This window comes from Pristiophorus japonicus, chromosome 1 (genome assembly GCF_044704955.1).
Source record: "Pristiophorus japonicus isolate sPriJap1 chromosome 1, sPriJap1.hap1, whole genome shotgun sequence".
Lineage (NCBI taxonomy): Eukaryota > Metazoa > Chordata > Chondrichthyes > Pristiophoridae > Pristiophorus > Pristiophorus japonicus.
The window spans coordinates 537,530,519-537,557,983 of NC_091977.1; the positions used below are offsets into that span (position 1 = coordinate 537,530,519).

The 27,465-nt window shown below is 49.4% G+C and overlaps 1 protein-coding gene across 2 annotated transcripts in view; it reads left to right on the forward strand.

Moving 5' to 3' along the window:
* Positions 1–217: 217 nt before the first annotated feature.
* Positions 218–27,465, forward strand: part of LOC139260824 (carbohydrate sulfotransferase 9-like) — a 164,066-nt gene continuing 136,818 nt past the window's right edge. The window contains exons 1-2 of one of the 2 annotated variants that reach the window (XM_070877038.1): positions 218–254; positions 23,103–23,285. The gene's annotated coding sequence lies outside the window, so the exon portion shown is untranslated. Of the gene's footprint in view, positions 255–22,796; positions 23,286–27,465 lie in introns of those variants that run through there. The other variant, XM_070877037.1, reaches the window with a different exon arrangement.

Below are 27,465 nucleotides of genomic sequence, written 5' to 3' on the forward strand. Positions count from 1 at the left end.
AGCTGACACGTAAGCTCAACGAGTGGGTAAAGGCCGTGACATTAGCGGACGTCATGCGATCGGATGGCATGTGATCAGCCATCATGTGACAAGACATCACATGGTGGGATGTCATGGGGTCAGAACGTCACCTGATCAAAGCCTCCAGCAATGCCTGCAGCCAGAGTTTTCAACCCTAACTCTCTGCGTGAGTTGATACACCTCGGCTGCGTCGGTCTGGCTATTGAGCAGACCAAGCTCTGCGCTCTGAACAGGTAAACGTGAAGTCGCTTTATGAAAACATTAGTGTGGGTGCAAGGCAGATGGATGGATGTCTTTGTGCAATGCTGTCATATCGTCCAGGGAGACATTTGTTCCTGGGCCAAACGTCGGTCTCACAGCTGCCACCGTTTTACGTGTAGGAAAGGCAATTAAGCCGATTAACAAATCCTCCGTCAACTCATTTGAATGTGGGGCCCGGCGATGAATCTCGTGGCGTACCTTCGGATGAAGGGCGATCAGATTGAGGTGTCTGAGCTTTGAGTGATCCATCCCTGCACTGGGCTGGCAAAGTTGCCTATTGTTTATGCCCGAGCATGCAGAAAATCTGCCGCTCCCTGTGCAAACAAGGAGCTCTGAGAGCAGTGTGCTGGGTTGCTGAATAAATCCGGGGCTTGCCTTTCAATCCTCCAACCAGAATATTTGACCTTTTACTTTCGCCACTCTGGAGATCAAACCAATAGGCAGTGACAATTCATCACTGACTCTGCAAAAATGCCGTTCCCATCCACCACCACAGCCCCCCCTCCCCCCTCCGCCCTCCGTTCCCTTCCCCCAGATCTGTCTGGGGGAGTCTTATTTTTCGTGATGAGTCACTGTACTTGTTTATGTGGATTCAGTCTGAATTCTGTGGGGGATTCTGCCTGAACGGCTAATGATCAGCTAACGACATCCTTTGCCATTCAAATTCTCGCTCCGAGGCTCTTAATCCCATCTCCTGTGGCTCAGTGGGCAGCACTCCCGCCTCCGAGTCAGGAGGTTGTGGCTTCAAATCCTCACTCCCGAGACCTGAGTGCAAAAATCTAGGCCGACACGCCCAGTGCAGTGCTGAGGGCGCTCTACTCGGAGCTCCGACACGGCAAGCGAGCCCCAGGTGGGCAGAGGAAACGTTACAGGGACACCCTCAAAGCCTCCCTGATAAAATGCAACATCCCCACCGACACCTGGGAGTCCCTGGCCCAAAGACCGCCCTAAGTGGAGGAAGAGCATCCGGGAGGGCGCTGAGCACCTCGAGTCTCGTCGCCGAGAGCGTGCAGAAACCAAGCGCAGGCAGCGGAAGGAGCGTGCGGCAAACCAGGCTCCCCACCCTCCCCTTCCCTCAACCACTGTCTGTCCCACCTGTGACAGAGACTGTAATTCCCGCATTGGATTGTACAGCCACCTGAGAATTCACTTTTAGAGTGGAAGCAAGTCTTCCTCGATTCCGAGGGACTGCCTATGATAATGATGCTGAGGGAGTGCTGCACTGTCGGAGGTGCCGTCTTTCAGATGAGATGTTAAACCGAGGCCCCATCTGCTCTCTCTGTTGGATGTAAAAGATCCCGTGGCACGATAACCAAGAAGAGCAGGGGAGTTATCCCCGGTGTCCTGGATATATATTTATCCCTCAATCAGCATAACAAAAACAGATTATCTGGTCGTTATCACGTTACTGTTCGTGGGAGCTTGCTGTGCGCAAATTGGCTGGCACACTTCCCACGTTACAACAGTGACTACATTTTTTTTTAATTCATTGGCTGTAAAGCGCGTGAGGATGTCCGGTGGTCATGAAAGGCACTATATAAATGCAGGTCTTCCCTTCTTTTCCGACAAGTTGCACATTGTTGGGCTCTCTAGATTGACCTTGGTTACCCTGCTTGAAAGTGCTGTGTGCTTGGCTCGAGACTCCCAGTACTGTGGAACTCACCTGGTTTGCACTGCAGTGGCTCCAGATTCCACAGGAGCAGAACCACAGAGGGGGAGAGGAAGAGAATGTTTTTACGCAGCGAGTTGTTGTGATCTGGAACGCGCTGCCTGAAAGGGCGGCGGGAGCAGATTCAACAGTAAGGTTCAATGGGAATTGGACAACTACTTGAAGGGGGAAAAATTAGCAGGGCGATGGGGAAAGAGCAGGGGGAGTGGGACTAATTGCATCGCTCTCTCAAAGAGCCGGCACAGGAGCGATGGGCCGAATGGCCTCCTTCTGTGCTGTGCGATTCTATGAACACAGAAACAACAGTCCACGCACAAACCTGTCCATTAACACTCGTTTTAAAGTCAATTTACAACAATATTTTCTACCTGTTGAAATTCTCAAAGTGGCAGTGATCGTTGGGTGTGGTGGGCGGGGGGTGTTTGGGAGGGTGCGGGAGGTGTTTTGGAGGGGGGCGGAAATGTGATGGCAGGATGTACAAAACCAAGTAATGAAAAGATCCTTTTGCTGGCCTAACTCAGTGACTGGCAGAACATCGGGACAGGAGGAGGCCATTCCGCCCCTCGAGCCTGTTCCGTCATTCAATCAGATCGTGGTTGATCGGTATCTTACCTCCATCTACCCGCCTTGGTTCCCTAACCCTTACCCAACTAAATCTATCGATCTCTGTTTTGAAACCGTCAATCGACCCCCAGCCTCGACAGTTTTGAGGGAGAGTGTTCCTGATTTCCACTCATCATCAGAGGCAGTCCCTCGGAATCGAGGAAGACTTGCTTCCACTCTAAAAGTGAGTTCTCAGGTGACTGAACAGTCCAATACGGGAATTACAGTCTCTGTCACAGGTGGGACAGACATTGGTTGGAGGGAAAGGGTGGGTGGGGAGTCTGGTGGGTGAGGGTCCGAGGGTCTCCTTCCGCTGCCTGCGCTTGCTTTCTGCATGCTCTCGGCGACGAGACTCGAGGTGCTCAGCGCCCTCCCGGATGCTCTTCCTCCACTTAGGGGCGGTCTTTGGCCCAGGGATTCCCAGCTGTCGGTGGGGATGTTGCACTTTATCAAGGAAGCTTTGAAGGTGTCCTTGAAACGTTTCCACTGCCCACCTTTAGCTCGCTTGCCGTGTAGGAGTTCTGCTTGCTTTGGGATTCTCGTGTCGGGCATGCGGACGATGTGGCCCGCCCAGCGGAGCTGATCGAGTGTGGTCAGTGCTTCGATGCTGGGGATGTTGGCCTGGTCGAGGACGCTGACGTTGGTGCGTCTGTCCTCCCAGGGGATTTGCAGGATCTTGCGGAGGCAGCGCTGGTGGTACTTCTCCAGTGTTTTCAGGTGTCTGCTGTATATGGTCCATATCTCTCAGCCATGCAGGAGGGCGGGAATCATCACTGCTCTGTAGCCCATGAGCTTGGTGCCAGATTTAAGGTCCTGGTCTTCAAACACTTTCTTCGTCAGGCAACCGAAGGCTGCGCTGGCGCACTGGAGGCGGCGTTGGATCTTGGTCGTCGATGTCTGCCCTTGCTGATAGTAGGCACCCGAGGTTTGGAATCCTCGTGTGGATTTTGATAATCGGGGGGCAGTGCTGTGTGGCGGGGTTAGGTTGGTGGAGGACCTTTGTCTTACAGATGTTTAGTGTAAGGACCATGCTCTCGTACGCCTTGGTGAAGATGTTGACAATGGTTTGGGGTTCGGCCCCCGAGTGTGCGCAGACGCAAGCGTCGTCCGGGTACTGTATTTCAAAGATCGAGGATGTGACGACTTAGGATCTGGCCTGGAGGCGGCGGAGGTTGAACAGATTCCTTCGCGTACGCGATTTCTACCATTAAGGACAAGGGCAGCGGTTGCATGGGAACACCACCACCTCCACATTCCCCTCCAAGTCACACACACTATCCTGACTTGGAAATATATCGGCCGTTCCTTCATCATTGCTGGGACAGAATCTTGGCTTTCTGCCTTGACGGAGAATTGGTGTGGGATTGGCCAAGACTGGGTAAGGATGGCATGCTTCCTTTCCTGAAGAAGAAGATGCTGCCAAAGTCATAGTGAAAGAGGAGGTAATTGAGATACTGAATGGGATAAAAATTGATGATGAGGAGGTACTAGAAAGGCTGGCTGTACCCACACTGCGATATGTGCGCGCACTGGGTCCGTGCAGCAGAGCAGGTCTCCAGTCGTCCTGGTTAACCCTCGCCCCTGGACCAAGACCTAGCTCTGTCAAGCCCGTGTGGTGGCTGGTGTGCAACGGCCACCCCACGTTAAAAAAATCCACACACAGGCATCTTCCACCCTTCAACATGGAGTTCGGGATCTTCTTTCAAAACACGTGTGAACTCATCCTTTTTTTTGGCGTGGAAGCAAGTCATCCTTGTTTCGAGGGACTGTCTATGATGATGATGACTTAAAGTACATAAGTCACCAGGAACGGATCGGATACATCCTAGGATACTGAGGGAAGTAAAGGTTGAAATCACGGAGGTTCTGGCCATAACCTTCTAATCCTCCTTTATACGGGGCTGGTGCCAGAGGACTCGAGAATTGCAAATGTTCCACCCTTGTTCAAAAAAGGGTGTAAGGATAAACCCAGCAACAACAGGACAATCTCGGCAGTGGGGAAGCTTTTCAAAACTATAATCAGGGGCAAAATTAACAGTCACTTGGACAAGTATGGATTAATTAAAGAAAGCCAGCATGAATTTGTTAAAGGCAAATCGTGTTTAACTGACTTCATTGAGTTTTTTGGTAACAGAGAGGATTGCTGAGGGCAATGAGGTCAATGTGGTGTATATGGATTTCCAAAGGCGTTTGATAAAATGCCATATAATGGGCTTTCCAGCAAAGTGGAAGTCCATGGAATATCATCATCTTAGGCAGTCCCTCGAAATCCGCTCTAAAAGTGAGTTCTCAGGTGACTGAACAGTCCAATACGGGAATTACAGTCTCTGTCACAGGTGGGACAGACAGTGGTTGGAGGAAAGGGTGGGTGGGACTGGTTTGCCGCACGCTCCTTCCGCTGCCTGCGCTTGGTTTCTGCATGCTCTCGGCGATGAGACGCGAGGTGCTCAGCGCTCTCCCGGATGCTCTTCCTCCACTTGGGGTGGAATAAAAGGGACAGTGGCAGCATGGATACGAAATTGGCTAAATGATAGGAAACAGAGAGTAGTGGTGAACGGTTGTATTTCGGACTGGAGGAAGGTATTCAGTGGTTTTCCCCAGGGGTCGGTACTGGGACCACTACTTTTCTGATTATATATTAATGACTTGGACTTGGGTGTACAGGGCACTATTTCAAAATTTGCAGCTGATGCAAACTATTATGCATAGTGAACAGTGAGGAGGATAGTGATACACTTCAGGAAAACACAGACAGGCTGGGGGAATGGGCAGTCACGTGGCAGATGGAATTTAACGCGGAAAAGTGCGAAGTGATACATTTTGGTCGGAAGAATGAGGAGAGGCAATATAAACTAAAGGGTACAATCCTAAAGGGGGAGCATGAACAGAGAGACCTGGGGGGTATATGGGCACAAATCGTTGAAGGTGGCAGGGCAGGTTGAGAAAGTGGTTAAAAAAGCGTACGGGATCCTGGGCTTCATAAATAGAGGCATAGAGTACAAAAGCAAGGAAGTTATGATGAACCTGTATAAAACACTGGTTCGGCCTCAACTGGAGTATTGTGTCCAATTCTGGGCACCACACTTTAGGAAGGATGTGAAGGCCTTAGAAAGGGTGCAGAAAAGATTTACGAGAATGGTTCCAGGGATGAGGGACTTCAGTGACGGGGATAGACTGGAGAAGCTGGAGTTGTTCTCCTTGGAGCAGAGAAGGTTGAGAGGAGATTCGATCGAGGTGTTCAAAATCATGAGGGGTCTGGACAGAGTGGAGAGAGAGAAACTGTTCCCATTGGTGGAAGGGTAGAGAACCAGAGGACACAGATTTAAAGCAATTGACAGAAGAACCAAAGGCGACATGAGGAAAAACTGTTTTACACAGCGAGTGGTTAGGATCTGGAATGCACTGCCTGAGAGGGTGGTGGAGGCAGACTCAATCGTGGCTTTCAAAAGGGAGTTGGATAAGTATCTGAAGGAAAAACAGGGCTACGGGGAAAGGGCGGGGGAGTGGGACTGGCTGCAGTGCTCTTGCAGAGAGCCGGCACGGGCCGAATGGCCTCCTTCTGTGCTGTAACCGTTCTATGGAAGAAAGAAAAACTTGCATTTATATAGCGTCCTTCATGATCACCGGACACTTTAACAGCCAATGAAGTACTGTTTGAAGTGCACTCACTATTGTAATGTAGGAAACACGGCAGCCAATTTGCGCACAGCAAGTTCCCACAAACAGCATTGACCAAATCATCTGTTTTTAGCGATGTTGATTGAGGGATAACTCCCCTGCTCTTCTTTGAAATAGTGGCCATGGGATATTTTACGTCTAACTGAGAGAGCAGACGGGGCCTCGGTTTAACGTCTCATCCGAAAGACGGCCCCTCCGACAGTGTGGCGCTCCCTCAGCACTGCCCCTCCGACAGTGCGGCGCTCCCTCAGCACTGCCCCTCCGACAGTGCGGCGCTCCCTCAGCACTGCCCCTCCGACAGTGCGGCGCTCCCTCAGCACTGCCCCTCCGACAGTGCGCCGCTCCCTCAGCACTGCCCCTCCGACAGTGCGGCGCTCCCTCAGCACAGCCCCTCCGACAGTGCGGCACTCCCTCAGTACTGACCCTCCAACAGTACTGTACTGGGAATGTCAGCCTAGAGTTTTGGGCCCAAGTCCCTGGAGTGGGATTTGAATCCGTAACCTTCTGACTTGTTGCGAGAGTGCTGCCTACTGAGCCACAACTTGACAGGAGATGTAATGTGATAGCAGCATGTGTACTCGAATATACTGAAGTGTGCTCTTAGCATTCTCTGAGGTGGGTTCCACTCCACCGACGATCACAGTCCACTAACAATTGCCTGAGCACGACTATCTCAGTGTCGGAGAGATCAGATGTCCACGGATAGATGGAAATTTGTACCCGATATGGAACGTTGATTTTTCAAAGTCTTCATTTCGAAAGCTCCGTGATTACCTTATATAGCAAAGTCTTTGACTTCTGCTCATTTTAATGCGCTTTGTATGACCTGGAAATGCCACTGCTCAATATAAAGAGCCTTTAATGCAGTAAAACAACTCCAGGTGCTTCACAGGAGCGTTATCAGACTAGAATTTGACACAAAATCAGGAAATGCTGGAAAGAAAGAACAAAGAGGGAAGATCTGTGATAGGGTGGAGGGCAGGAGAGATTAGAGAGGCAAAAAGGAAAATTGGGCAATAATGAGATGGTAATGGAACAAGTTAAGAAACAAAAGATGAATCTAAACGGAGTATGAATGGTAGAATCGTCACCAGCTGCTCTGGGAAAGAGGGAAAAAAAAGTAGGGGTTTTGTTTGTCTAAAACAAAAAGGGAAAAATATGTGCAGAGATAATGGTCTGAAATTGTTGAACTCAATGTTGAGACCAGACGGCTGGAAAGTGCCTAAATAAAAGATGAGGTGTTGTTCCTGGGAAAATTTGAACAATTGCATAATTGTACAGTAGCGATTTATTAAAAGATTAAGGAGGTATAACATCCTACCCCAGTACAGGGGACCTTTGACTAAAGTTATCCATCACCCTCTGTTCAAATCGGCTTCCAACGCAAACATCAGAAGACCGATTCAATCGGTGCAGCAAAACCCTGCCTTATCCTTTTGTGAAGTCAATATTTCAATCACCGTTAAGGCAGATTTCACACCTCCCAGTGCTCTGAGTCTTGTCGAAAGCACTTAGACCTTGTTGATGCAGCAGTAACTACAGGGATTGAGTGATTGTCGTGCATCCATTTCATTTTCTGTGCCCTGGACTCGACTCCAGCCCAGACTGATAAAATGACAGTTGCCTCTCAAAACTAGATATTGAGGTCATCGCAACCCAGTTGGGAACGGGCATCTGTCTGTCGATTTCAAAATGTTCTTCCTTATTTTCAAATCCCTCCAAGACCTCACCCCTCCCTATCTCTATAATCTCCTCCACCAATGTCAGTGTTCTCGATCAGGCCAACATCCCCAGCATCGAAGCACTGGCCACACTCAACCAACTCTGTTGGGCGGGCCACATTGTCCACATGCCCGACACGAGACTCCCAAAGCAAGCGCTCTATTCTGAACTCCTACACGGCAAGCGAGCCCCAGGTGGGCAGAGGAAACGTTACAAGGACATCCTCAAAGCCTCCCTGATAAAATGCAACATCCCCACCGACACCTGGGAGTCCCTGGCCAAAGACTGCCCTAAGTGGAGGAAGAGCATCCGGGAGGGCGCTGAGCACCTCGAGTCTCGTCGCCGAGAGCATGCAGAAAACAAGAGCAGGCAGCGGAAGGAGCGTGCGGCAAACCAGTCCCACCCTCCCTTTCCTTCAACCACTGTCTGTCCCACCTGTGACAGAGACTGTAATTCCCGTATTGGACTGTTAAGTCAGCTGAGAACTCACTTTTAGAGTGGAAGCAAGTTTTCCTCGATTTCGAGGGACAGCCTATGATGAATATCTTCCAGTCCCACAACCCTCCCGGGATATTTGCGCTCCTCTAATTCTGCCCTCTTGAGCATTCCTGATTATAATCGTTCAACCATCAGTGGCCTTGCCTTCTGTTGCCTCGACCCCAAGCTCTGGAACTCTCTCCCTAAACCTCTCTTTCTTCCTTCAAGACACTCCTTAAAACCTACCTCTTTGACCAAGCTTTTGATCACATGCGAAATTTCTCCTTATGCGGCTCGGCGTCAAATTTTTTAAATCTCCTAACGCTCCTGTGAAGCGCCGTGGGACGTTTCAGTACATTAAAGGCGCTATATAAATACAAGCTGTTGTCGTCTACCTCTCCGTTATTGCATGTTGGACACAACCTGGGCAACTTTATTCAGCAAATCCTTTGGGAACAGCATCGTGTGAAATGCTTGAGTGACGTTCTGGGTCAGTTGTGTTAATATATTTTTAGTATAAAGTGACATTTTAGAGCAGGCACGATTAGCTGGTAAAAGGTTGCACTAAGCAGAAAGGCATTGTATAAATGCTAGTCTTTGTTGCTTTTTGCAACCTGGCAGGGTAAATCAATGTGATGCCAGTGTCCTGGCCAATATTTATCCATCAATCAACAGATCAAATTATCTGGAGATCATCACCTTGCTGTTTGTGGGAGCTTGCTGTGCGCAAATTGGCTGCTGCCTTTCCTACATTACAACAGTGACTACACTCCAAAAGTACGTAATTGGCTGTAAAGTGCTTTGAGTTCAGAAGGATGAGAGGTGATCTTATCGAAAAATGAGGGGGCTCGACAAGATGGATGCAGAGAGGATGTTTCCACTCATAGGGGAGACTAGAACTAGGGGGCATGATCTTAGAATATGGGGCCGCCCTTTTAAAACTGAGATGAGGAGGAATTTCTCCTCTGAGGGTTGTAAATCTGTGGAATTCTCTGCCCCAGAGAGCTGTGGAAGCTGGGACATTGAATATATTTAAGGCGGAGATAGACAGTTTTTTGAGCGATAAGGGAGTCAAGGGTTATGGGGAGCGGGCAGGGAAGTGGAGCTGAGTCCATGATCGGATCAGCCATGATCTTATTGAATGGCGGAGCAGGCTCGAGGGGCCGTATGGCCGACTCCTGTTCCTATTTCTTATGTTCTTATATTCTTAAAGTATTTCAATAAGGGGTCTTCCGCTTGTGGGTAGATATTGGTCTCCCTCCAGTGTCTGAGACACCATGTGATAAACTCATCCGGTATATCATGGCGCTCACCGCCTGCAAGGTTAACACACAGCGCTCGTTAAAGGGCCCAGCCACTCATTGCAGGTTAGTTGCTGATTTCAGCTCTGAGAGGCTCCTGGTTAACTTCTGGGAATTTTTCTTTTGTTGCCACATGTGAATTCTGACCTTTGGGTGAACAACTTTGTGGTGGTTCTGCACTGTTTCCATCTGCTTTCAAAGAATCTTAGAAATTTACAGCACAGAAGGAGGCCATTTCGGCCCATCGTGTCTGCGCCGACCAACAAGAGGCTATCCAGCCTAATCCCACTTTCCAGCTCTTGGTCCGTAGCCCTGTGGGTTACGGCACTTCAAGTGCACATCCAAGTAATTTTTAAATGTGGTGAGGGTTTCTGTCTCTACCGCCCTTTCAGGCCGTGAGTTCCAGGCCCCCACAGCCCTCTGCGTGAAGAAATATCCCCACAAATCCCCTCTAAACCTCCCCTCAATTACTTTAAATTTATGCCCCCTGGTTGTTGACCCCTCTGCTAAGGGAAATAGGCCCCTTCTATCCACTATATCTGGGCCCCTCATCATTTTATTCACCTCAATGAGGTCTTCCCTCAGCCTACTCTGTTCCAAGGAAAACAGCCCCAGCCTATCCACTCTTTCCTCATAGCTAAGATTCTCCACTCCCGGCAACATCCTTGCAAATCTCCTCTGTACCCTCTCCAGTGTAATCACGTCCTTCCTGTAATGCGGTGACCAGAACTGCACGCAGTACTCCAGCTGTGGCCTAACCAGTGTTTTATACAGTTCAAGCATAACCTCCCTGCTCTTGTATTCTATGCCTTGTCTAGTAAAGGCAAGCATTCCGTATGCCTTCTCAACAACCTTATCCACCTGGCCTGCTATCTTCAGGGATCTGTGGACAAGCACTCCCAGGTCCCTTTGATCCTCTACACTTATCAATGTCCTACCATTTAATGTGTATTCATTTTCCTTGTGAGCCCACCCCAAATACATTACCTCACGCTTTGGAAGAGTTTGCTTCAGATATATGGGTGGTCTGGTGGGTTTGCTGCTTGGAGGAGGAGGAGGAGGAGAGGTAGGATGAGGTTACTCTAAGGCCTTGACATCCTTCCTAAAGTGGGGTGCCTTCAAATTGGACACCAAACTCCATCTCCCGGTTTGCCATTCACCGATGTATTGGGGAGGTCCCCGCAACTCTCTACACCAGGAGGAGCTCCTACATCAGCTTCCCGATGGACAGAGTGAAGTAGGATTAGAGTGAGCACCAGGCTTTGCCCGCATTGAATGGGTGTCCATGTGTGGGCAGAAACACGGCAGATTAAATTTAATGCACAAAAGATTTATTGCAAGGCAAATGGAGTAGAGAAGTCCTGCTACAAATGTACTGGGTATTGGTGAGGCCACACCTGGAATACTGCGAACAGTTTTGTTCTCCGTATTTAAAGAAGGATATATTTGCATTGGAGGCTGTTCAGAGAAGGTTTGTGTTATGTATTAATGCTTGGGGGGGGTCACCCGACACCAGAGGGCACCGCGGTCGGAGGTCATCGGGCTGTATGCATGTGGCACGTGTGCTTGGTCACCTGTATATAAGCTGGGTGTCTCTATCACGCTGGCACTCTCGGGCTGGAATAAAGATGGATCAGGTTGCACCTGAGTGAGATTACAGTAACTTGACTCTTGAGTCATTACAATTGGCGACGAGGTAATTTAAGAACCTTCGCATGCACAATGGGCACTGTTGGAATCCTGCAGACATTCGTGAAGGCGAGGATTGGGTGGATTTTGTCGACCGCCTGTATCAGTATTCTGTGGCCAATGGCCTGGAGGCAGGGGCCTACGCAGTTAAGCACAGGGCAGTTCTCCTCATCGTTTGTGGTCCGACAATTTACGGCCTCATGAGGAATCTTCGGTCACCTGTACGTCCGGCAGAAAAAGGGTACGAGGAATTGTGTACGTTGGTGGGTAACCATCTGAAGCCACAAGAGGGGATCATCATATCACGCTACCGTTTCTACACGCGTGTTCGTGCTGAGGGCCAGGACGTGTCTGGATTTGTCGCCGACCTGCGACGTCTTGCTGAGCCGTGTAAGTTCGGGAACATGCTGGAAGACATGCTGCGTGATATCTTCGTGATAGTCATCAGCCATAATGCGATCCTCAGGAAGCTGTCGGCTGCAGAGACGCTGGACTTGAAAAAGGCCACCGCGACTGCCCAGGCATGCATGATGACGGATGATAATTTGAGGCAGATACCATCGACGAGTCGGAGTTCCACGGCAAGTACTGTAAACAAGATGGCGTCATCTTCGGGCAGAGCTGCTTACGCAAAACCTGCCGCTGCTCAGAGCCCACCAACTGGTTCGATCCAGATTTCACCCTGTTGGCGTTGTGGGGGCAATCGTTGGCCTCATCAGTGTCGGTTTAGACAATACTCATGCGATGGATGTTCGAAAGTGGGGCATCTTCACAGGATGTGTCCACAATGGAGCAAGCGTGGTGCGGCTCACCACTTGGTTGATGAGGACCAGTTCAGTGATGGCCCGGATATGCAACCCGAGGAGGAAGTGAATGGACTGTATTCGTTCCTGAGCAAGAGCCAGCCGTTGCATAGGCAAGAGGTTGCAACTTCCCCGCAATGTTAGCTTGTTGTAATACACACCCGACTCCATACGACGATGCATCACATGCTAGCACAAGTCTTTTACACGGGTTATACAATACAAGCAGCTTGTTGGAGCATAAAATGTTTCTGGCTTTCTCAAAAGCAATTACTTGTTTTTTTCCCCATACCCAGTTCTCACCTTTACACAATAACATATGTAGGGGCTGTAAGAGGGTGCTTAACCCCGGTAGGACGTTACCAAAATAGTTGAGGAGTCCCAGAAACGACGCAGCTCCATGACGTTCTGTGACCTGGGCGCATTCCTGATAGCCTCTGTCTTGGCGTCTGTTGGCCGAATGCCGTCCGCCGCGATCATTCTCCCCAAAAACTCCACTTCTGTTGTCATGAAGATGCATTTCAACCTCTTCAGCCGCAGCCTTACGCGATCTAGTCGCTGGATGACCTCCTCCAGGTTTTGTAGGTGCTCGACGGTGTCCCGACCAGTGACCACTCTGTCGTCCTGAAAAACCACCGTGCGTGGTACCAACTTGAGTAGGCTCTCCATGTTTCTCTGGAAGATCGGCGCAGCTGACCGAATTTTAAATGGGCGTGTTGATGCAGGTGAGGCTCCTCCAGCTCCTGCGTCATGTTGGCCGAAGTCAGGTCGAGCTTGGTGAACGTCTTGCCTCCTGCCAAAATCGCAAATAGGTCGTCTGCCTTAGGTAGCAGGTATTGGTCCTGTAGCGAGAAACGATTAATAGTTACTTTATAATAGCCGCAAATCTTGACCGTGCCATCACTTTTGAGTACTGGAACAATGGGGCTGGCCCACTCGCTGAATTGCACTGGGGAGATGATGCCCTCACGATGCAGCCTGTCCAGCTCGATTTCCACTCTCTCCCTCATCATGTGAGGTACCGCTCGCACCTTGTGGTGAATGGGTCGTGCCTCTGGGACCAAGTGGCCCGGAAAAGTTTCCAATGCCTGGCTCAAAAAGGGAAGGAAATTTGTTAAGAACCTGGGTACATGAGGCCTCATCGACATGTGATAGCGCTCGGATGTCATCCCAGTTCCAGCGGATTTTGCCTAGCCAGCTCCTTCCAAGCAGATTGGGGCCATCGCCCGGGACAATCCAGAGTGGCACCATGCACCGTGCCCTCATAGGTGACCTTGACTATGGCACTGTCCAGAACAGTGATAAGTTCTTTGGTGTACGTTCTCAGTTTCTTGTGGATGGGGCTTAGGGCTGGTCTGAGTGCCTTGTTGCACCACAGTCTCTCAAACATCTTTTTACTCATGATGGATTGGCTAGCGCCAGTGTCCAGTTCCATGGCTACGGGTAAGCCATTGAATTTTACATTTAGCATTATAGGTGGAGATTTCATCGAAAATGTGTGCACCCCGTGTACTTCAGCATCTGCCTCCTCTCTCTGAGGCTCGAAATTGCTTTGACACACCATGGACCGATCTTCCTCTGCCACCTGGTGGTTAGCAGGTTTTGCAGAGCTTGTCGCTCGTCTGCAAGCTCGTTGGAGGTGCCCCATTGTTCCACAGCTCTTGGCAAACATACCCTTTGAAGCGGCATGAATAGGCTGAATGGAAGCATCCACAATGTCAACAAGGTGTGAATTGCCTTGCATTCATCCTTTGTTGTGGACTGTGAGTCATCTTGATCACCTGAGGCCTGCTGGCAGTTGCAGACTCATGGTTTCTGCCCTGTACATTTCTGCTCATAAACACAGTTCCAGTTAATTTATGAACATTGCTAGCACTTGTGTGCTGAGATATTTGTTTGGTGTTATCACTGGTGGACATAAACGCCTGTGCTACCGCAATGAGGGTCGGTGTCTCTACAGTCAAAATTTTTCGTATGATGGTCTCGTGGCCAATGCGCAGTACAAAAAAGCCTCTGAGCATCTGCTCCAGGTAGCCATCAAACTCATTGTCCTGCAAGTCGCCTTAGCTCAGCAACGTAGCTCGCCACTTCCTGACCTTCAGATCGCTGACACATGTTGAACCGATACCTCGTCATCAGCACGCTCTCCCTCGGGTTAAGATGCTCCCGAACCAGTGTACACAGCTCCTCATACGACTTATCTGTGGGTTTCACCGGAGCCAGAAGATTCTTCATGAGGCTGTAGGTCGGTGCCCCGCAGACCGTGAGGAGGACCGCTCTCCTTTTTGCAGCGCTTCCTTCTCCATCCAGCTCGTTGGCTACAAAGTACTGGTCTAGCCGTTCGACATAGGCTTCCCAGTCCTCACCCTCCGAGAACTTCTCCAGGATGCCCACAGTTTGCTGCATCTTTGCATTGGATTCGTATACTCGTCGCCAGTTATTGTGTTCCTAACACAGATGAGGCTGCACACAGGGAGGTTAAAGTAACAGTGACCTCAGTCTTTATTAAGACACTCCAGAGTGAGGAACAGGCCTTTGGGGCCAGCTTATATACAGTGCTCCCAAGGGATGCTGGGATCCCTTGGGACTTCAGGGGATGCGCTCCCCGGTGGCGGAACATGGGAGTGCATGCTTTACAGATACACAACAGCCATGACCCTATTTTTCGGTTGTGAAACGGTGTGTACTCAGTGGTCATTGGCCTGTGATACCTATGGAGATGCGTGACAACCGTCACAAGGATGAGCTGTCCATTCATTCAGACTGTTTACTGTGGGGTATTCGTGTAATCATGCCTAAGAAAGATAGAGAAAAATTTGTATGTGAACTTCATAGCACTCATCCTGGTATTCTCATGATAAAGTCCATTGCTAGGTCTTGTGTATAGTGGCCTGGAATTGACTCTGTTCTGGAATCATGCGTACATCAGTGCAATACTTGCATGCAGCTAAGTAAAGTACCAGCGGAATCTCCGCTGAGTCTTTGGTCGTGGCCATCTAAACCATGGTCGAGGATCCACATTGATTTTGCGGGCCCATTCCTTGGAAAGAAGTTTTTTTGCGTAGTAGATGCATATTCTAAGTGGATAGTGCGTGTTATTATGTCATCCATCATATCTATAGCTACCATTGAGAGCCTTCGTATCATGTTTGCCTGACATTGTTGTGAGCGACAATGGATCTTGCTTCACAAGTCTTGATTTCCAGGAGCTCATGAAACTCAATTTCATCAGACATGTGAGATCAGCGCCATTCAAGCCTGCTTCTAATGGTCAAGCAATGCGTGCCGTTCAAACGATCAAGCAAAGTATGAAACGTGTAACTCAGGGCTCACTGCAGAGACGGTTGTCATTTATATTGCTCAGTTACAGGTCAAGACCTCATACGCTTACTGGGGTTCCTCCTGCTGAACTACTGATGAAGAGAAATCTCAAGACCAGACTTTATCTTGTTCATCCTGATTTGAATGATCGTGTTGAAAACAGATGTCAAAGTCAGCAATGGTGTCATGATCGTGTTGCCAAGTCACATGACATGTCAACAATCCGGTTTATGTACTGAATTATGGTCAAGGTCCAAAGTGGATCGCCGGCACTGTTATGGCCAAGGAGGGTAACAGAGTGCTTATTGTCATGTTCAAGAATGGGCAAACATGCAGGAAACACCTTGACCAGGTTAAACTGTGGCACACGGGTGAACTGGAACCGAGTGAGGAAGATGCGGTCAGTGACCAACCAACCATTGTTCACTTTGCTGACATTACTGACCCTGAACCTTCAGTCTCTGATGTGGTCGTGACCACTCCCATCAGATCGGCCACTCAGCCCTCAGTCTCAACGGACTCAGAACGCTCGCCCAGAGTCAAAGTTGAACTGAGACGATCAACTTGTGAGAGGAAAGTCCCAGACCATCTTAATTTATAAAAAGACTGTTGTTAAGATTTTAAAAGAGGGATGTTGTCATGTATTAATGCTTTTGGGTCACCAGACACCAGAGGGCGTCGCGGTCGGAGGTCATCGGGCTGTGTGCATATGGCATGTGTGCTTGGTCACCGGTATATAAGCTGGGTGTCTTTGTCACACTGGCACTCTCGGGCTGGAATAAAGGTGGATCAGGTTGCACCTGAGTGAGTTTACAGTAACCAGACTCTTGAGTCATTATAGTTCACTAGGTTGATTCTGGAGATGAGGGGGTTGACTTATGAAGAAAGGTTGAGTAGGTTAGGTCTATGCACATTGGAGTTCAGAAGAATGAGAGGTGATCTTATCGAAACATATAAGATAATGAGGGGTCTCGACAAGGTGGATGCAGAGAGGATATTTCCACTCAGGGGAAACTAAAACAAGGGGACATAGTCTTAGAATAAGGGGCCGCCCATTTAAAACTGAGATGAGGAGGAATTTCTTCTCTCAGAGGGTTGTAAATCTGTGGAATTCTCTGCCCCAGAGAGCTGTGGAGGCTGGGTCATTGAATATATTTAAGGCGGAGATAGACAGATTTTTGAGCGATAAGGGAATAAAGGGTTATGGGGAGCGGGCAGGGAAGTGGAGCTGAGTCCATGATCAGATCAGCCATGATCTTACTGAATAGCAGAGCAGGCTCGAGGGGCTGAATGGCCGACTCCTGCTCCTATTCCTTATGTTCTTATGTTCTTAAAGTGTGAAGTGGGGCATTTTTGGAAGGAGGAATGAGGAGGGGCAATATGAATGAAATGGTTAACAATTGTAAAGGGGGTGCAGGAATGGAGAGACCTGGGGATTCGCATACACAAATCTTTGAAGGTGACAGGACAATTGGAGAAGGCTTTATAAATAGAGGTATTGAGTACAAAATCATCATCATTATAGGCAGTCCCTCGAAATCAAGGAAGACTTGCTTCCACTCTAAAAGTGAGTTCTCAGGTGACTGAACAGTCCAATACGGGAATTACAGTCTCTGTCACAGGTGGGACAGACAGTGGTTGGAGCAAAGGGTGGGTGGGGAGTCTGGTTTGCCGCACGCTCCTTCCGCTATCTGCGTTTGCTTTCTGCATGCTCTTAAAAGCAAGGATGTTAAGCTAACCTTTTATAAAACACTGTTTGCACCTCATCTAGAGTACATAGAAACATAGAAAGCTACAGGGCAGAAGGAGGCCATTTCGGCCCATCATGTCCGCGCCGGCCGACAAAGAGCCACATGGCCCTCGGTCAACAGCCCTAAATATAAACCCACGAACAATGGCGGGAAGGTAAAGAGCACCCAGCCCAACCAGTCCGCCTCACACAACTCCGACATCTCTTACACCGAAACATTCTACACTCCACCCCAACCGGAGCCATGTGATCTCCTGGGAGAGGCAAAAACCCAGTCCTGTGCCCAATTCTGGGTAAAGAGCAGGGGGAGTGGGACCATGAGAACAATGACAGACAGGTAAAGAACATCTGGTCCATCGAGCCAGCCCCACACAATCGTGCTACCTTGTGCATCACAACATATACACTCCACCCCACCCGATACCATGTGATCTCCTGGGAAAGGCAAAAAAAAACACAGCTTTTTAAAAAAACCCAGGCCAATTTGCGGGGAAAAAAAACTGGGAAATTCTTCTCTGACCCATCCAGGCGATCGAAACTAGTCCAGGAGATAACACTGGCCTTGAATTCCCTGCAGTACCTACCTTCTGTCAGAAGCGATCTCTGCCGTAGCCAGAAACAAATCCAGCTCTCGCTTGAAGGAATTCAGCAAATCTGCATCCACCACATGGAAGGGCAGCCTGTTCCAGGGGTCCACTATTCTCTGGGAAAAGAACCACCTCCTGACAGCTAACCTAGATCTAGCCCGACACAACTTACATTTATGCTCCTTGGTCCTGCCTAGCCTATTTAATTGAAATAAACTGTCAGCTGGAACACCTTCATTATAAGAACATAAGAACATAAGAAATAGGAGCAGGAGTAGGCCATACGGCCCCTCGAGCCTGCTCCGCCATTCAATAAGATCATGGCTGATCCGATCATGGACTCAGGTCCACTTCCCTGCCCACTTCCCTTATTGTTAAATAAACTGTCTATCTCTGTCTAAATTTATTCAATGTCCCAGCTTCCACAGCTCTCTGAGGCAGCGAATTCCACAGATTTACAACCCTCTGAGAGAAGAAATTCCTCCTCATCTCAGTTTTAAATGGGCAGCCCATTATTCTAAGATCATGCCCTCTAGTTCTAGTCTCCCCAATCAATGGAAACATCCTCTCTGCATCCACCTTGTCCAGCCCCCTCATAATCTTATACGTTTCGATAAGATCACCTCTCATTCTTCTGAATTTCAATGAGTAGAGGCCTAACCTACTCAACATTTCCTCATAAATCAACCCCCTCATCTCCGGAATCAATCTAGTGAACCTTCTCTGAATTGCCTCCAAAGCAAGTATATCCTTTCGTAAATATGGAAACCAAAACTGTACACAGTATTCCAGGTGTGGCCTCACCAATACCCTGTATAACTGTAGCGAGACTTCCCTGCTTTTATACTCCATCCCCTTTGCAATAAAGGCCAAGATACCATTGGCCTTCCTTTAGAATTAGTCTAAAGTCTTTGGACTAATTGGATAGCACTTTCCAAGAGCCAGAACACACACGATGGGCTGAATGGCCTCTTTCTGTGCTGTACGATTCTATTGCAGGCTTCCTCAGGGTCCAAGCACCCACATTGTCTTGCGTGCTACCCATCACTAGCCCGCCATCTTTCTCAATACAAAGGGATTCTACTCCCTGAATGTCCAGCGTTGTGACCACAGCCAGCCTACCATGTATGTTGATACCCAGTATCCTGGCAACAGTCCTGATTCTTTCATTCTGCGCCTCTCCTCTGAGCCCCTTTTAAGAACATGAGAACTAGGAGTAGCAGTAGGCCACAAGGACTCTCGAGCCTGCTCCGCCATTCAATGAGATCATGTCTGATCTTCTTCCTTGATTTCACTTTCCTGCCTAATCTCCATTTCCCTGGACAACCCTGTCGTGTATATACTCAACGACTGAGCATCCACAGGTTCAGAATTCCAAACATTCACAAATCTCCGAGAAAGAAAGAGTGGAGATTCATAGAAAAAAAATAGAAACACAAAAAATAGGTGCAGGAGCAGGCCATTCGGCCCTTCGAGCCTGCACCACCATTCAATAAGATCATGGCTGATCATTCCCTCGGCACCCCTTTCCTGCTTTCTCTCCATACCACTTGATCCCTTTAGCCGTAAGAGCCATATCTAACTCCCTCTTGAATATATCCAATCAACTGGCATCAACAATTCTTCCTGCATCTAACCTGTCCAGTCCCGTCAGAATCTTATAAGTTTATATGAGATCCCCTCTCATCCTTCTAAACTCCAGTGTATAAAGGCCCAGTTGATCCAGTCTCTCCTCGTATGTCAGTCCCTCCATCCCGGGAATCAGTCTGGTGAACCTTCGCTGCACTCCCTCAATAGCAAGAACGTCCTTCCTCAGATTAGGAGACCAAAACTGAACATAATATTCCAAGTGAGGTCTCACCAAGGCCCTGAACAACTGCAGTAAGACCTCCCTGCTCCTATACTCAAATCCCCTAGCTATGAAGGCCAACATACCTTTTGCCTTCTTCACCGCCTGCTGTACCTGCATGCCAACTTTCAATGACTGATGTACCGTTGCACCTCCCCCTTTCCTAATCTACCGCCATTCAGATAATATTCTGCCTTTCTGTTTTTGCCCCCAAAGTGGGGAACCTCACATTTATCCACATTATACTGCATCTGCCATGCATTTGTCGACTCATCTAACCTGTCCAAGTCACCCTGCTGCCTCTTAGCATCCTCCTCACAGCTCACACCGCCACCCAGTTTAGTGTCGTCTGCAAACTTGGAGATATTACACTCAATTCCTTCATCTAAATCGTTAATGTATATTGTAAAGAGCTGAGGTTCCAGCACTGAGCCCTGCAGCACCCCACTAGTCACTGCCTGCCATTCTGAAAAGGACCCATTTATCCCGACTCTCTGTTTCCTGTCTGCCAAGCAGTTCTCTATCCACGTCAGTACATTACCCCCAATACCATGCGCTTTGATTTTGCACACCAACCTCTTGTGTGGGACCTTGTCAAAAGCCTTTTGAAAGTCCAAATACACCACATCCACTGGTTCTCCCTTGTCCACTCTGCTAGTTACATCCTCAAAAAATTCCAGAAGATTTGTCAAGCATGATTTCCCTTTCATAAATCCATGCTGACTTAGACCGATCCTGTCACTGCTTTCCAAATGCGCTGCTATTTCATCTTTAATAATTGATTCCAACATTTTCCCCACTACTGATGTCAGGCTAACCAGTCTATAATTACAAGTTTTCTCTCTCCCTCCTTTTTTTAAAAAGTGATGCTACATTAGCTACCCTCCAGTCCATAGGAACTGATCCAGAATCGATAGACTGTTGGAAAATGATCACCAATGCATCCACTATTTCTATGGCCACTTCCTTAAGTACTCTGGGATGCAGACTATCAGGCCCCAGGGATTTATCGGCCTTCAATCCCATCAATTTCCCTAACACAATTTTCCGCCTAATAAGGATATCCTTCAGTTCCTCCTTCTCACTAGAACCACTGTCCCCTAGTACATAGTAGATTTGTTTCTTCCTTCGTGAAGACAGAATCAAGGTATTTGTTTAACTGGTTCCCCATTATAAATTCACGTGAATCTGACTGCAAGGGACCTACGTTTGTCTTCACTAATCTTTTTCTCTTCACATATTTATAGAAGCTTTTGCAGTCAGTTTTTATGTTCCCTGCAAGCTTCCTCTCGTACTCTATTTTCCCTTCTTAATTAAACCCTTAGTCCTCCTCTGCTGAAGGCTAAATTTCCCCCAGTCCTCAGATTTGCTGCTTTTTCTTGCCAATTTATGTGCCTCTTCCTTGGTTTTAACACTATCCTTAATTTCCCTTGTTAGCCACGGTTGAACCACCTTCCCCGTTTTATTTTTACTCCAGACAGGGATGTACAATTGTTGAAGTTCATTCATGTGATCTTTAAATGTTTGCGATTGTCTATCCACCGTTAACCCTTTAAGTATCACTCGCCAGTCTATTCTAGTCAATTCACGTCTCATATCATCGAAGTTACCTTTCCCCAAGTTCAGGACCGTAGTCTCTGAATTAACTGTGTCACTCTCCATCTTAATAAAGAATTATGGACATCCCAAATCACTTTACAGCCAATGAAGTACTTTTTGGAATGTAGTCACTGTTGTAAGGTGGGAAACGTGGCAGCCAATTTACGCACAGCAAGCTCCCACAAGCATCAATGTGATAATGACCAGATTTGTGGGCAGAGGAAATGTTTCAAAGCCTCCCTGATAAAGTACAACATCCCCACTGACACCTGGGAGTCCCTGGCCCAAGACCGCCCTAAGTGGAGGAAGTGCATCCGGGAGGGCGCTGAGCACCTCGAGTCTCGTCGCCGAGAGCATGCAGAAAGCAAGCGCAGGCAGCGGAAGGAGCGTGCGGCAAACCAGACTCCCCACCCACCCTTTCCCTCAACCACTGTCTGTCCCACCTGTGACAGAGACTGTAATTCCTGTATTGGACTGTTCAGTCACCTGAGAACTCACTTTTAGAGTGGAAGCAAGTCTTCCTCGGTTCCGAGGGACTGCCTATGAGGATGATGATGATGATGATGATTTTGTTTTAGTGATGTTGATTGAGCGATAACTATTGGCATGGACACCAGGGATAACTCCCCTGCCCTTCTTTGAAATATGCCTTTTACGTTCACCTGAGAGAGCAGACGGGGCCTCGGTTTAACGTCTCATCCGAAAAGTCCCTTCGACCGAGCGGCGCTTCCCGCAGCACTGCACTGGGAATGTCAGCCGAGATTTTTGTGCTCGATTTCTGGGGTGAGACCTGAACCCACGACCTTCTGGCTCCAAGGCGAGGGAGCGACCCACTGAGCCACAGGCCGAGAGCAAAACCGTGCGCGGTACTCCATAACGCGGTCTGACGAATGCCGCGTATAATTGCAGCGCGACTGCCTTACTCTTGTGCCGCTTACTCCAAGCCCAATGCACTCAAGGCCGACATGCCACTTTCCTTCCTAATTGCTGGCTGTACCTTCTCAGTCAATGCAACATCAATTTTAAACTGTGAGGGTGTGGATGGGCCCCTGTGACAACCTGTTTTGCTCTTTAACTCGGGACCTGATGTGCCAACGTGGGCAACTTTTGATGAGCGTTCGCTGTGAGGCACCAATTACTGTTTTTTTAAAAAAAAATAGCGCTCTGAGTCTGTGCTCCAAGTTAATGCTGCTTTCATCCAATAGTTGTTGGAATTTGTTAATCCTGCCTTTGCTGAATGTTCACGTCGCGTGTTTGTTTTTGGCACTGAATGCAGCGTTACCTTAATTGTCATTCCTTTGGTGTTTTGTAATGTCTCTCGCCATATGTACAGGGTTTCCATCTCTCTTTCCGCCCCCTGCCCTCTCCAGTTACTTATTTGCTCAAACCCCCCCGCCCGCCCCCCGGGAGCAACGCGAGCGATGATGATGATGAATGCAAACAGGCAGTGGCAGTGGGGCGGGGGGGAGAGAGAGGTAACGCAAGGCTCGGCTGATCCAGTTTGTAATCATTTATCCTCGTCCCTCTGTGACAGGGTGGATTGTTTGACGAAGGAGTCAGTCAAGGCAGCAAGAGAGAGCGGCCGATCGCCGTGATTGGCTTGCGGCAGATGTTAAGGCTGGGGCACACCAGAGCAACAAGCTGTTTTGAGCGGGCACACACTCACACACACACACACACACTCCCTCTCCCTCTCCCTCTCCCCCTCTGCTCTCCACAGCTGCCTCACAGACATCGTTCTCTGTCCCCACCCCCACCTCTCTCCTTTCCAGCGATTCCAAGACTGAGACCGACACACAGAGAGAGAGAGAGAGAGGGAGGAAAAAGGCAGTGAAATGGGAAGACATTTCGGACTCGCGTTCCTCGTGCAAAGGCTAACGAAGTTGACTCTTACAACATCTGCACCGTTCGTGTGACTGTGGAAGTCCAGAGGAGAGAACACAGTTTCTGTGTGTGTGAGTATTTGCTTTTGTTCTTTTTTTTGTTGAAAAAAAAGCCCCAGCAGTTTCTCTTCAAGCTTTCTTTTTGTGATGCAGAACACACAGAGAAAGCTTTTTTGAGTTCATCAGCGTTCCCTCCAACCTGTGAAGGGGGGGGGGGGGGGTTGCTCTTTATTCGAACGAGTCTCATTATGTGTGGAGAACTGTGTCTCCCGACAGCAGGAATTGGAAAAGGGAGGACCGTTAAACTAGACTTGACTGAGTGTGCCAACACTCGGTTTGGGGCAAACGCTAATTTGCAGTGTGGTTGGGGGTGGGGGGGCGCTGCGCGGCTATCTGGGGGTCCCGCGCCGCTGGCATAGCGGCTTTGCAATGGGAACAAGCGCACATGCACAGGGGGATTTGAATGGGCCACTGCAGCCCCAGTGGAAAGGGGACATGCACACCTCCACCAACAAAAAAAGTTCGAGGCGATGTTGGTCGTAAGGTATAAACATATAGAGGAGGGTGGGTATTTCTCCAGCGACTTGAGGTGTCTACTGTACATGGTCCATGTCTCTGAGCCATACAAGGAGGGTCGGGTATCACAACAGCCCTGTAGACCATGAGCTTGGTGGTAGTTTTGAGGGCCAGGTCTTCAAACACTCTTGTTTTTCCTCAAGTGGCCAAAGGCTGCCCTGGCGCACTGGAGGCGGTGTTGGATCTCGTCGTCGATGCCTGCTCTTGTTGATCAGAGGCTCCCGAGATATGGAAAATGGTCCACATTGTCCAGGGCCGGGCCGTGGATCTTGATGACTGGGGGGGGGAGGGCAGTGCTGTGCGGTGAGGACAGGCTGGTGGAGGACCTTTGTCTTGCTGACGTTTAGCGCAAGGCCCATGATTTCGTACACCTCGGTAAATACGTCGACTATGTCCGAGAGTTCAGCCTCTGTATGTGCGCAGACGCAGGCGTCGTCCGCGTACTGTAGCTCAACGACTGTCTGTCCCACCTGCGACAGAAACTGTGGCTCTCGTATTGGACTGTTCAGCCACCTAAGAACTCATGTTAAGAGCGGAAGCAAGTCTTCCTCGATTCCGAGGGACTGCCTATGATGATTAAAAACAGAAAATGCTGGAAATCTCAGCGGGTCGGGCAGCATCTGCGGAGAGGAAGCAGAGTTAACGTTTCGGGTCGATGACCCTTCATCAGAATTGTCGTTTAGCTTTTGCGTGGTTATGAGGTCTTCGCTTCCCTCTTCCCCCTGCCCCATGATTTGTTGCTCTGTAGACCGGGAGGTCACTGATGGATTTTCCCTGCCCCGCCCTGTGAAAGATCCAATGCGTAAGCTCCCAGATTTCGATCTTCCGCAAAGCTCACGGGAAACCCCGAACCGCGTAAGCACAAACCGCCGCAAACGTGGATGCGTGATGGACACACGGGGAACTGGAAACTCTCCCGTGGGCGACTGTGTTCACCCAGCACAGACCATGGAGCAAATAATTAATACCAATTCAGGGTTGGTCTGAATTAAAATGTTTTTTTAAAGACTTGCATTTAAATAGCGCCTTTCACGACCATCGGACACCGCAAAGCGGTTTACAGCCACTGAAGTACTTTTTGAAGGGTAGTCACTGTTGTAACGTAGGAAATGAGGCGGCCAATTTTGTGCACAGCAAGCTATCGCGTTGCTGTTTGTGGGAATGAGCAGATAATCTGTTTTAAAGTGATGTTGATTGAGGGATAAATATTGGCCCCAGGACACCGGGGATAACTCCCCCGCTCTTCTTTGAAATAGTGCCATGGGATCTTTTACGTCCATTCGAGAGAACAGACGGGGCCTCGGTTTAATGACCCGTCTGAAAGATGGCCCCTCCGACAGTGCGGCACTCCCTCAGTACTGCCCCTCCGACAGTGCGGCGCTCCCTCGGCACTGCCCCTCCGACAATGCGGCGCTCCCTCGGCACTGCCCCTCCGACAGTGCGGCGCTCCCTCGGTACTGCCCCTCCGACAGTGCGGCGCTCCCTCGGCACTGCCCCTCCGACAGTGCGGCGCTCCCTCGGCACTGCCCCTCCGACAGTGCGGCGCTCCCTCGGCACTGCCCCTCCGACAGTGCGGCGCTCCCTCGGCACTGCCCCTCCGACAGTGCGGCGCTCCCTCGGCACTGCCCCTCCGACAGTGCAGCGCTCCCTCAGTACTGCACTGGGAGTGTCAGCCTAGAATTCTGTCCTCAAGTCTCTGGAGTGGGACTTGAACCCTCCACCTTCTGGCTCGGGCGAGGGTGCTAACCACTGAGCCACTGGCTGAGACATTGATCATCTTTTATTTTATTTTTAAAATGCTGTCTTGGCCTCTGCAGCATAGTCCCCAACTGGGAGGACCTTCTGACTTGGGAGTGTTTTAATGATTGTACCCTCAGTCACGCAGAGGAAGCATCGGCAGTAAAGCATTAACACAACATGAACTCGGGGAAAGATAAACCCTGGGCGACAGACTTTTAACGAGGCAATAACGAGGGGCCAACATTTTCCTGAGATGATGTCGGTTGGTGATGAAAAGATGAATTGTTGAACGAGCGATCTGTGCCCGAGGGATCTGACCTTGCCAGATGTCTTGGGTGCTTCCAGCAACTGACGTCTCTAATTAGATAAGTGCAGCTAACGAACAGCAAGTTCGACTCTGGTAACGCACTCTTCCAGGGCAGCGTTTATGGTCATTTGGAAATATTTATCCATTGTTGTCTCAGAAAATAATCCAAATGGCTAATGGGATGCTGGCCTTTGTATAGAAACATAGAAACATAGAAAATAGGTGCAGGAGTAGGCCATTCGGCCCCTCGAGCCTGCTCCGCCATTCAATAAGATCATGGCTGATCCGATCATGGACTCAGGTCCACTTCCCCGCCCGCTCACCATAACCCTCGACTCCCTTATCTTTCAAAAATCTGTCTATCTCCACCTTCAGTGACCCAGCCTCCACAGCTCTCTGGGGCAGAGAATTCCAAAGATTCACGACCCTCTGAGAGAAGAAATTCCTCCTCATTTCCGTTTTAAACGGGGGCCCCCTTATTCTGAAACTTTGCCCCCTAGTTCTAGATTTCCCCACAAGGGGAAACATCCTCTCTGCATCTACCCTGTCGAGCCCCCTCAGAATCTTGTATGTTTCAGTAAGATCACCTCTCATTCTTCTAAACTCCAATGAGTACAGGCCCAACCTGCTCAATCTTTCCTCATAAGACAACCCCTTCATCTCAGGAATCAACCTTGTCAACTTTCTCTGAACTGCCTCCAATTCAAGTATGTCCTTCCTTAAATACGGAGACCAAAACTGCACGCAGTACTCCAGGTGTGGCCTCACCAATACCTTGTACAGTTGGAGCAGGAACTTCCCTGCTTTTATTACGAGGAGAGATGGGAGTTCGGGTCATTGGTGAGGCCTATAAAGGCCGAGCGGCCGAGCAGAGGTAGCGGCAGTCGGAGAGGCGGGAGTTTGGGGCGTTGGTGAGGCCTATAAAGGCCGAGCGGCCGAGCAGAGGTGGCGGCAGTCGAGAGGCCAGCCGGTGCAGCTGCAGCGTGGAGGCAAAAAAGTAGAAAGAAATCGAAAGGTTTAAGTGATTGGCTGGTGATTGGTAAGTAGCTTTTCTTTTTTCTTTTCTTTATCAGTAAGTAACCTTTTAGCATTGTTGCCAAATTAATTTAATCTAAGGGTTAAGTCATGGCAGGAGAGCTCGGACACGTGTTATGCTCCTCCTGTACTATGTGGGAAGTCAGGGACGCTTCCGGTGTCCCTGACGACTACGTGTGCGGGAAGTGTATCCACCTGCAGCTCCTGACGGACCACATTGCGGAATTGGAGCTGCGGGTGGATTCACTCTGGAGCATCCACGATGCTGAGAATGACGTGAATAGCACGTTTAGTGAGTTGGTCTTACCGCAGGAAAAGGGTCCACAGCCAGATAGTAAATGGGTGACCAGCAGGAAGAGCAGTGCAAGGAAGGTAGTGCAGGGGTCCCCTGTGGTCATCCCCCTGCAAAACAGATACACCGCTTTGGGTACTGTTGAGCGGGATGACTCATCAGGGGAGGGCAGCAGCAGCCAAGTTCATGGCACCATGGGTGGCTCTGCTGCACAGGAGGGCAGGAAAAAGAGTGGGAGAGTGACAGTGATAGGGGATTCGATTGTAAAGGGAATAGATCAGCGTTTCTGCGGCCGCAACCGA